Genomic DNA, 12187 nt, shown 5'->3' with positions numbered 1-12187 from the left:
TCATCCAGGAAACACAACTAATCCAGAAATGAAAATAATAATTCTATGTTGACCACTGTGCAGTAAACCAAGAGCTTTGTCAAAATTAGATCAAGAGTATGATCCCTGGGTGGCTCAGCAGTTTAGCACCTGCCTTTGGCCCAGGGCATGATCCTAGAGTCCTGGGATCAAGTCCCACATCAGGCTCCCTGCATGGAGCCTGCTTCTGTCTCTGCCTGTGTTTCTGCCTCTCTCTCTCCCTGTGTCTCTCATGAATAAATAAATAAAATCATATATATACATATATCAGTTGATAGAATTTTTGGTATTATTTTTTCCACATAAGTCAGTGAAAGCAATCAGAAGGGTGAGTTTTGAATGTCTTAATTGATCTTTGATATTTAAGTTTGGGAAAAATATACTTTTATCTTAAATGTAGTTCTTAGCAAGTGGAGAAATACAAATGCCTTAATCCTTATTTTTATTATAGTATTAGGGTTTCTCTGAATAGTTATTGATATGTAGACATTTTGGAATTTTTCATAATATTCCATATCATTCTGCTTTTTTATAATTTATATTCAATTAACTAACATATAATATACCATTAGTTTCATATGTAGTGTTCAATAATTTATTAGTTGTGTATAACACACAATGCTCATCACATCACCTGCCCTCCTTAATAGCCTATCACCCAACTACCCCATACTCTACCCACCTCCCCTCCAGCAACCCTCTGTTTCCTATAGTGATGAGTCTTTCATGGTTTCTCTCCCTTTCTGATGACTTCCCCTTCAGTTTTTCCTTCCTTCTCCTATGATCCTCTGTGCTGTTTCTTGTACTCCACATATGAGTGAATTGTCTCTCATAATTGTCTCTCTCTGTTTGATTTATTTTGCTCAGCTTAATACCCTCCAGTTCCATCCACATTGATGTAAATGGTAAGTATTTATCCTATCTGATGACTGAGTAATATTCTATTGTATATATATATATATATATATATATATATATATATATATATATAAAATACTTGTGTATATATATACAATATCACATTTGTATATTACATTTCCTTTATCTACTCATTTGTTGATGGACATCTTGGGTCTTTCCACAGTTTGGTTATTGCAGGCATTGCTGCTATGAATATTGGGGTGCAGGTACTCCTTCAGATCATTACATGTGTAACTTTGGGACAAATACCTAGTAGTGCAATTGCTGGGTCATGGGTAGCTCTATTTTTAACTTCTTGAGGAACCTCCATGACATTTTCCAGAGTGGGTGCACCAGCTTGCATTCCCACCAACAGTGCAAGAGGGTTCCCTTTCCTCCATGTCCTCACCAACATTTGTTGTTTCCTGTATTGTTCATTTTAGCCATTCTCACTAATGTAAAGTGATATCTCACTGTGATTTTGATTTTTATTTCCTGATGCCAAGTGATAGGAAGCATTTTTTCATGTATCTGCTGGCCATTTGTATGTCTTCTTTGTCAAAATGACTGTAGATATCTTCTGCCCATTTCTTGACTGGATTATTTGGGGGTTTTTTTGGTTCTAAGTTCGATAAGTACTTTATAGATCTTGGATACTAGTCCTTTATCTGATGTTTATCATTTGCAAATATCTTCTCCCTTCGTAGGTTGCCTTTTAGTTTTATTGACTGTTTCTTTTGCTGTGCAGAAGCTTTGTGTCTTGATGAAGTCCCAATAGGTAATTTTTTGCTTTTATTTCCCTTGCTTTTGGAGATGTGTCTAGCAAAAAGTGGCTGCAGCTGAGGTTGCTGTCTGTGTTCTTCTCTAGGATTTTGATGGATTACGGTCGCACATTTAGGCCTTTCATCCATTTTGAGTTTATCTTTGTGTATGGTGTGAGAAAAAGATCTAGTTCCATTCTTCTAGATGTGGCTGACCAATTTTCCCAGAACCATTTATTGAAGAGATTGTCTTTTTCCATTGGATATACCTTCATCCTTTGTTGAAGATTAGTTGATCACAAAGTTGAGGGCCTGTTTTTGGGTTCTCTATTCTGCTCCATTGATCTATGTGTCTGCTTTTGTACCAGTACCACATTGTCTTGATGATTATGGCTTAGTAATATACCTTGAAGTCTGGCATTGTGAGGCCATCAGCTTTGATTTTCTTTTTCAACATTTCTTTCACTATTTGAGGTCTGTACTATTTCCATACAAATCTTAGGATTATCTGTTCCAGCTCTGTGAAAAATGTTAATGGTATTTTGATAGGGATTGCATTGAATGTGTAAATTGCTCTGGGTAGCATACACATTTTCACAATATTTATTCTTCCAGTCCTTGAGCATGGAATGTTTTCCATCTCAATGTGTCTTCCTCAATTTCTTCATAAGCATTCTTTACTTTTTAGAGTACAGATACTTTACTTTTTTGGTTAGGTTTATTCCAAGATATGGTTTTTTGGTGCAATTGTAAACGGGATCATTTCCTTGATGTGTCTTTCTTCTGCCTCATTGTTAGTGTATAGAAATGCATCTGATTTCTGTGCATTGATTTTATATCCTGCCATGTTGCTGAGTTATGTGAGTTCTAGCAATTTTAGGATGGAATCTTTGGGTTTTCCATATAAAGTGTCATGTCATCTGCAAAGATGAGAGTTTAACTTCTTTGCTGATTTGGATGCCTTTTATTTCTTTTTGCTTTGTGATTGCTGAGACTAGGACTTCCGGTACTATGTTGAATAACAGTGGTGAGGGATGCCTGGATGGCTCAGCAGTTTAGTGCCTGCTTTCGGCCCAGTGTGTGATCCTGGAGTCCTGGGATTGAATCCCACATCAGGCTCCCTGTGTAGAGCCTGCTTCTCCCTCTGCGTATGTCTCTGTCTCTCTCTCTGTCTCTGTCTCTCGGTCTCTCTCTCTCTCTGTGTCTCTCATGAATAAATAAATAAAATCTTAAAAAAAAATAACAGTGGTGAGTGGTGAGAGTGGACATGTTCACTAAAAAACTAAGAGTTTTTTCCCATTGGATGATATTTGTTGTGGACTTTCATTGATGTCTTTTATGATGTTGAGGTATGTTTCCTCTATCCCTGCACTGTGAAGCAGTTTAGTCAAGAAAGGATGCTGTATTTTGTCAAATGCTTTTTCTGCATCAATTGAGAGGATCATATGGGTCTTGTTCTTTATTTTATTAATGTGATATATCATGCTGATTGATTTGTGAAAGTTGAACCACTCTTGGATCCCAAGAATAAATACCACTTGGTCCTGGTGAATAATCCTTTTAATGTGCTATTGGATTCTATTGGCTAATATCTTGGTGAGTATTTTGGCATCCATGTTCCTCAGGGATATCAGTCTTTGATTTTCCTTTTGAGATTCTTTGGTTTGGAGATCAAGATAATGCCTTATAGAATGAGTTTGGAAGTTTTCCTTCCATTGCTATTATTTTGAAACAGCTCAAGTAGAATAGGTATTTATTTTCCTTAATATTTGGAAAAATTCCCCTGAGAAGCTTTTTGGCCCTGGACTTTTTGTTTTGGCGGGGGGGGGGGGGATTATTGTTTAAATTTTCTTGGTGATTATGGGTGTTCTGATTTTTTATTTCTTCTTGTTTCAGTTTTAATAGTTTATAAGTTTCTAGGAATGCATCTACTTTTTCCAGATTGCCTAATTTGTTGGTATATAATTGCTCATAATATAATTTCAAAATAATTTGTATATCCTTGGTGTTGGTTGTGATCTCTTTAATTCATGATTTTATTAATGTGGGTCCTTTCTCTTTTCTTTTGATAAGTCTGGCTAGGGATTTATCTATCTTATTAATTCTTTCAAAGAACCAGCTCCTAGTTTCATTGATCTATTCTATTGTTCTGGTTTCTAGTTCATTGAGTTCTGCTTTAATCTTTATTATTTGTCTTTTGCTTAGTTTAAGGTTTATTTGCTGTTCTTTCTCCAGCTTCTTTAGGTGAGGTTAGCTTGTGTATTTAACATTTTTTTCTATTTTTTTAGAAAGAGTCTTATATTGCAATGCACTTCCCTCTTAGGATTTTCTTTGCTGTACCCCAAAGATTTTGAACAGTTGTATTTTCATTTTAAGTAATTCCCATGAATTGAATTAAAAAAAAATCTTCTTTAATTTCTTGGTTGATCAATTCATTCTGTAGTAGTATGCTCTTTAATCTCCAAGTGTTTGAGTTCCTTCAAAATTTTCTCTTGCAATTGAGTTCAAGTTTCAAAGCATTTGGTCTGAAAATATGCAAAGAATAATCCTAATCTTTTGGTATGTGTTGAGACCTGATTTGTGACCCAGTATGTGGTCTATTCTGGAGAAAGTTTCATGTGAACTCGAGACGAATATGTATTCTGTTGCTTTCGGATGGAATGCTCTCTATACACCTGTAAAGTCCATCTGATCTAGTGTGTCATTCAAAGCCCTTATTTCCTTGTTGATCTTGTGCTTAGATGATCTGTCCATTGCCGTGAGTGGGGTAGTGAAGTCCCCTATTATTATTTATTATTCTCAATGTGTTTCTTAATTTGGTTATTAATTGTTTGGTGTAGTTAGATGTTCCCAAATTAGGAGCACAAATATTTATAATTGTTAGATCTTCTTGTTAGTAGACCCTTAAAGTATGATATAGTGTCCTTCTTCTCTTATCAGAGCCTTTGGTTTAAAATCTAATTGGTTTGAAATGAGAATTACTACCTTAGCTTTCTTTTGAGGTCTGTTAACATGATAAATGATTCTCCACGCCCTCACTTTCAGTCTGGAGATGTCTTTAGATCTAAAAGGAGTCTGTTGTAGATAGCATCTGGATGAGATTTGTTTGTTTGTTTGTTTGTTTATCCAATGTGATACTTGTATCTTATAACTGGAGTGTTTATTTATTTATTTCATTTATTTCAGAGTAACTATTGAAACATATGAATTTAGTGTTATTGTATTACTTATTTTTGTAGAATGTCTCTGTTTCTTTCTGGTTTATATTACTCATGGGCTCTCTTTTTGCTTATAGGATCCCCCTTAATATTTCTTGGAGGGCTGACTTTGTGGTCACGTACTCTTTCATTTTTTGTCTGTCCTGGAAGCCCTTTATCTCTCCTTCCATTCTGAATGATAGCCTTGTTGAGTAAAGTATTCTTGGCTGCATGTTTTTCTGTTACTACTTTGAAAATATCATGCAAGCCCTTTCTGGCCTGCCAGGTCTCTGTGGATAGGTTTGATGCCATCCTAATGTTCCTACCCCCATAGGTTAGGGACCTCTTGTCTCAAGTTGCTTTCAGGATTTTCTCTTTATTTTTTAAATTCACAAGCTTCCCTATTATATGTCAGAATGCTAACCTATTATTATTGATTTTGGGAGGGGTCCTCTCTATCTTTTGGACGTTAATGCCTATTTCCTTACAGATTAGGGTAGTTCTCAACTATGATTTGCTCAAATATACCTTCTAGCCCTCTCTCTCTTTCTTCTCCCTCAGGGACTCCAGTAATTTATTTTTTTCCATTTTATTACATTGTTATTCCTGAAGTCTCCCTTCATGTTCCATTAGTTATTTTTCTCTCTTTTCCTCAGCTTCCTTCCTTTCCACAAGCTTGTCTTCTATCTTACTTACCTTCTCTTCTGCCTGATTTACCCTAGCTATTAGAGCATCTAAGTTCGAATCCATATCTGTTAGAGCACTTTTAATTTTGGCCTGATTAGATCTCATTTCTTCACTAAGAGTCTTGTATGCTTTTCTCAACCTAATTAGTAACTTTATAATTGTTATCCTGAATTACATCTCTGACATTTTACTTATGCCTATATTGATTTGATTTGTGGCAGATAGCATTTCCTCTCGTTCCTTCTTTCGTTGTGAATTTCTCCTTCTAGACATTGTGTCCAGAGAAGAATGGATGAATGAGTGAGAACTATCAAAGATACGAACCAAGATCCAAGCAAAATACACCCTAGACAAATGCAAAGAGGTCATAAACCAGAAAAGAAAATGGAAAGTGAAGAAAGAAATAAATTAGGGAAAGAAAAAAAAAAAAGAGGAGGGTGGGAAGAGAGAATATGACCTCACAGGGTAGAAAAACAGGGTGATCCACTTGTTCTTGGGTATATTTTGGTCTGTGTTAGAAGATATTAAATCCTAAATTGTAAAGAAAGCAATTATGTATATATATATTTGGGGATACCTGGGTAGCTCAGTGGTTTAACGCCTGTCTTCCACCCAGGCATGATCCTGGAGTCCTGCATTGGATTTCCTGCCTGGAGCCTGTTTCTCTCTCTGCCTATGTCCCTGCTTCTCTCTGTGTGTGTGTCTCTCATGAATAAATAAATAAAATCTTTTAAAAAAGAGATTAAAAAATAAAACAAAATGGAATAGAGTGAAAGGAAGTAAAAATTGAAGAATATATCTATAAAATGTAAATGCTAAAAAAGACTGAAAAACAAAGAGTTGACAAAATAAGAAACTAGTTGAAAAGAGAAAAAGAAAAGAAATGGAAAATTTTAAAGTGGAAGATAAATGACTCGTGAGAAAGAATCTAAAATTCTATACACTATTTTCCCCTAGCGCTGGAGTTTTACTCTCCTGAGTGGTCCATAAATTTTCTGTCCAGTTGTTCTTCCAGTTGATATTCTGGGAGAGGGCCCTGCTGCACTGATTCCTAGGTATCTTTGCCTGGGCAGAGTTCACTGCCATTTGCAAGGATGCTGGGCTCAAGCTGTTATTGGTTATTCTGTGTGTCTTTTGTTCCCTGAAGGTTTTCTGTACCTCTTTCTAGGATCAAAATAAAAATGTCCACATTCAATATCCAGCCCCAGTGTGAAAAGGTCACAGTCCCCTCTCTTCAATAAAGCCTCAGGAATAAAGTCTTCACTTCTGTGTGCCAAACTCTACAGACTCCTATGGTGCATGTCCACTCTGATCCTCCCAGGGAAAGGCCAAGAGTCACTGCTTTCCTCTCTTCTGCAGGGCAGTACCACACTGCGAGCTCTCCCACAGCTGTGCAGGCACCTGCTCTATCCCTCTCAGAGGAAGGTGGAGGGTCCCCCAGCTCCTGTTCTTTGCACAGTCCCCATGTGGAGAGCAGTCATCCAATCTGGTGGTGGCTAACTGAGATGAGAGCCAACTTCCCGCTCGCTGACCCTAACCAGTTTCCCTGCTCCAGTGTTTGTGAACTCTACTGGCTGAGGCACTCCCATTCTTTCTGTGATTCCAGTGATCTTGAAATCATATTGTGTCACCTAGAATTCCACCCTATATCACCACCTGAGCACCTTTTCGGCAGGGATATCTCTCACTGGAACCAATTTCTAAGGATTCTGATTTTGCACTCCAGTATTATATCACATTCCAGTAGTCAGCTTATTAAGGCTCCTTCCCTCCACCATTTATCTTCAGATATATCCCTTCAGAATAATTTCTCCACATGTCTTACCTTGCAAAAAGTGGTCACTTTTCTACTTGTAGAGCTCCAGATACTTTTTCTTACATCTCAGGTTGAATTCTTGAGTGTTCAGAATGATTTGATAGTTATCTAGCTGAATTTAAGGGATCAGATGAAATGAGATTCCCTATTCACCTTCTTGGCTACCTCCATCTAATATTCTATTTCTTTTGAAGAAAATTCAAAGTAATCCAGATAGAAAGATATTCTTAGAGTTTTGTTATTTTTAAGTATCTCTGTTCAGATAATCTTTAAAAATCAGTATCCCAATAATAGCAAAAGTTATAAATATATATATTTAATAATATATAACACATATAAATACATATAATATATAATATTTAATATATATATGTATTCTACATAAGATATTTATTAGGTTTTCCAAGAAGCTAACACAAAGCAGTTTTTTTAGTTATGTAAAAATTTCATGGGGGAAGTTCCTGCTAAGCATTTAGGAGAGGTAGCAGGTATAAATACAGGGAATCCTTAGATAGCAATGATCAGTGTGGAAGGAAAAAAGAAAGAATTGAAACAAAATATTCTCAGCCTTCAGCACAGTGGCAGTAAGTTTTGGCCAGACCAATGAGGAGTCTCAATTCAAAGTCTAATAAGAGTGCCACTATTCCTAACAACAGGTCCCCCACAAGTACCCCAACATGCTCAGTCATTTGCCAGGAGCATCCTGAGGAAATATGGCCCCAGTACAGTGCCATAATCAGAGATTCCACCACTGAGGCTTTCTGTGTCTGCCATCTATGCTCCCTGGAGCAGGAGTTCTAAGTGGCTATTGCAGATAAATATCTTATGGAAAAAAAAAAGAAAAGAAAGAAAGAAAAGCAAAAACAAAGAAAAAACAAAACCTGAAATAATAACTTTTAACACCTATTAGATGACAGGAATATTATGTTTGATACTTTCTTAAATATTTAATCATTATCTATGATATATATATACATATGCATGCATAGTTTTCTCGCTTTAGTTAAGAATGCTTCAATAATATTAACATTGCTTTTTTTTATGTAATCCTGATTCTCTTTTTAAAAATCAGTTTAAATGGAGAAGCTAAAATATTCAGCTTTAATTTCACCAGTAGATTTTTAATGTTTTGTAATCATAATGTTTAATTTGTGCTGTTCTTAGAACTTTAATTATGAAGCTAAATTGTACTAATACCCATTAGGTACTTCTTAATTGAAGGCACATCATATGTCTGATGTGGCAGTACTAATTGGTGTAATTAAATTCTAATATGCATCAGTAGCCTAATTTTAAAAAGTGAATAAAAAGCAGATAGAAATAAGTCAGTTCTTGAAACTGCATAGCTGTAAAATACATTAATGCATTTGCATTTGTAACATACACATTTATTCAGATCAGACCTCCCATCAATTATATTCCAAATTAATTTCACCAGATAACTTGAAATAGAGAGTAAGAAGGATTGGTCAGGTAAATATGTATGCGACTTCAAAAGGAGCAGCCATTAAGCTCAAGAAGAACAATGCTTTTCTCTCTTACAAATTATTCTGTAGGGCAAACCCTGTGAGAGTAAATACATTCCATTTCATAATATGTTTTGGGTGAAATTACAACTGGCTTGCAAATTACATTACAGGGTTGTTCAAGCAGGAGGTGAATCAGTGGTGAGTTCCTGCCCTGCTAATAGCCTCCAAAACACAACAAGAAAATATTTTGTACATGTTCCAAATGTTCACTTATTTTTGCTTTCAATTTTTTTAAAGATTTTATTAAAGATTTTATTTGTTTATTTCACACAGAGAGACAGCACAAGCAAGAGGAGTTACAGGAATTGGGAGAGGGAGAAGCAGACTCCCACTGAGCAGAGAGCCCCATGAAGGGCTTGATCCCAGGACCCTGGGATCATGACCTGAGATGAAGGCAGATGCTTAACTGATTGAGCCACCCCGGTGCCCCTATTTCTGCTCTCAAATCTTATTTGTTCAGTGACATATATACCACGGAACAAATATAAGTCATATATATATATATATATATATATATATATATATATATGTGTGTGTGTCATATATACATATATATATGACAAAATAAGTTGATTAATTTTTTAAAAGATTTTACATATTTATTCATGAGAGACACAGAGAGAGAGGCAGAGACACAGGCAGAGAGAGAAGTAGGCTCCATGCAGAGAGCACAATGTGGGACTTGATCCCAGGACTCTGGAATCATGCCTTGAGCCAAAGGCAGATGCTCAACGGCTGAGCCATCCAGGTGTCCCAAGTTGAGTAATTTTGAGTACATATTTATTTTGGTATTTCCACCTAAATCAATAATGGAATATATATTTCTATGATCAAATATCATGGACTTAAATATGGCATTAAATTATAAATTATTTTAATGGTTTTATTTCAGGAATTCTCTTCTTAGAAAAATCTTTTTTATTTTGAAAAATAATTCGTATAGAACTTTTTATTCAGATGTAAATAGAGATCCGGAACATAAATTTCAATCTCATTGTCAATTTCACTCACAATCAGTCAAATTACTAAGTATACATATGAAGTACATTTTCTCTTTTTTTTAGTTGTAAGAATCTATAGATTTATCTATTTGGATGCGGGCTTACTGCAGACTCAATGTCTGCATTACCTGTGTAGTCACACAGGACTCCATGTGTATATAATGACTTTACATTTGGTTTAATACTTGGCTGTCATTATTTTGAAATTCTTAATTGTTTTTGAACAAGGAAAAATATTCATTTTCATTTTGCACTGGGTCCCCCAAAAATATAGAGATAGTCCAGTATTTTCTTATAAGCAGACATTTTGGGCAGCCCGGGTGGCTCAGTGGTTTACTGCTGCCTTCAGCCCAGGGCCTGATCCTGGAGACCTGAGATCGAGTCCCACGTTGGGCTCCCTACATGGAGCCTGTTTCTCCCTCTGCCTGTGTCTGTGCCTCTCTCTCTCTGTCTCTGTCTCTCATGAACAAATAAATAATCTTAAAAAAATAAGCAGACATTTTAATATATTTTAACCTACTGAAGACAAGGAAAACTAATGTTTGAAAACTCAAAAGGAGGATTTTTTAATTTTTTTTTAATTTTATGTATGTATGTATGTATGTATTTATTTTTTGTTTTTTAAAGATTTATTTATTTATGATAGACATAGAGAGAGAGAGAGAGAGAGAGAGACAGAGAGAGACAGAGAGAGAGGCAGAGACACAGGAGGAGGGAGAAGCAGGCTCCATGACGGGAGCCCGACGCGGGACTCGATCCCGGGACTCCAGGATCGCGCCCTAGGCCAAAGGCAGGCGCTAAACCGCTGAGCCACCCAGGGATCCCCAAAAGGAGGATTTTTAAGAGCATTTTACTTTATACAGGTAATAAAAATTAAAAAATAAAAGATAATACAACCATTCTTAAAGTAATTCAATATTCTTAATTTTGGAAATATAGTAGTTCACTTAAATTATGTTTGCATAGAAAAACACTGATTACTTTGCTATGGCACATTGAAACATTGACAATAATACATTTCAAAGGAGATATTTAATAAATTCATGTATAGTAAAAGTTCTTAGTTCTCTCACAGCTATGTGGAAGGAATATTTTTCTCTGATTTTTAAAAATATCAAAGTAGTTCTAAACTTGTCAGCGCTTTGATGCTGGCCTGAACAACATACTAGATCTGGAAACCAACAAAACACCACACAAAACCACCTTATCTCAGTTTACTATTATCAGTGACTTGTGAAATTCTGGAAGAAAAAAACAAATTAAAGCTGCATTATAATGTCCAAGATATTTGAAAATGAAGAAAGTAATACATGCTTATAGAAGTGGTATTACTGACTTAAAAATAAATAAGTATAAACAATTAGCATAATTATTAAGAAGAGATTTCTTAGTAGCTGATTGTTTTACTATTGTTTCTTACTTATACGCCGCCCACTTCATAAGCATATGAAGATAGCATTCAGAAACATAATAACTCCAGGTAAATACATCAATCCATTAATAACATTACTCAGTTTAAATGAGAGTAAAGATAAGATGTTGACGGAAAAATAATTCGAAGCCAGGAACAAATAAACACACAAAAAAACAGAGATTTCTAATAATTTCCAAACTTAAAAAATAATCTTTATTCCTACAAGAGAAGGGAAATGTTTCATGGACATATTTTAGAGATGGGAAATCCAGGACACTGATTGGAATTAAAAAATGTTTAATGTAAGCTAGAGACAAGACTTCATCTTTGAATAGAACACTCTTTCCAATAAGCCAGTGATTTTCACAATTTTCAAATTTTCTAACATATTTTTTCCAAACCATATTTAACCTAGAAGAGGAAACAAATAAAAGACACAAAATTAGAGCTAATTTTGTTGAATCAGGATTGGCTCCACAGAACACAAGAAATGATTACATTAGGCTGAACATATGCAGAATTCCTACAATTTTCCATGCAGTAGACAAAATCTATAAATACTGTGAAACAAATAGAATGTTAAACACAATATACTTTCATTGTCTTTACTTAACAGACTGGTTCCTATTAATCCTTTTCATTTAATAAAGCTTAATTTATTAATAACTAAGAAAAATTACAAATGTAACAAAAAGATAAGAAAAATACCTGTAATCCTAATTTCCAAGTACATGAATTTGGGTAGATGTAATACTAGACAGCATTTTGTGTGTCCTAGTATTATGAAAATTTTCATTAAGTAAAGTCCTCTTAAGCATTTTATCTTGAATGATGTTCCAGAATGTGGCAATTCCTTGAGTCATT

General features: G+C 35.1%; 1 long non-coding RNA gene across 3 annotated transcripts in view; it reads left to right on the top strand.

Annotated features, from left to right (window-relative positions):
* Positions 1-12187, top strand: part of LOC144291490 (uncharacterized) — a 214803-nt gene that overhangs the window by 199790 nt on the left and 2826 nt on the right. For all 3 annotated transcript variants that reach the window (XR_013358771.1, XR_013358770.1, XR_013358773.1), the window contains one exon: positions 886-923. This is a non-coding gene — a long non-coding RNA (uncharacterized LOC144291490). The remainder of the gene's footprint in view (positions 1-885; positions 924-12187) is intronic.

This window comes from Canis aureus, chromosome 20 (assembly GCF_053574225.1).
Source record: "Canis aureus isolate CA01 chromosome 20, VMU_Caureus_v.1.0, whole genome shotgun sequence".
NCBI classification, from domain to species: Eukaryota; Metazoa; Chordata; class Mammalia; order Carnivora; family Canidae; genus Canis; species Canis aureus.
The sequence above is the reverse complement of the archived record's forward strand: the minus strand, read 5'-3'. Positions and strand labels throughout refer to the sequence as shown.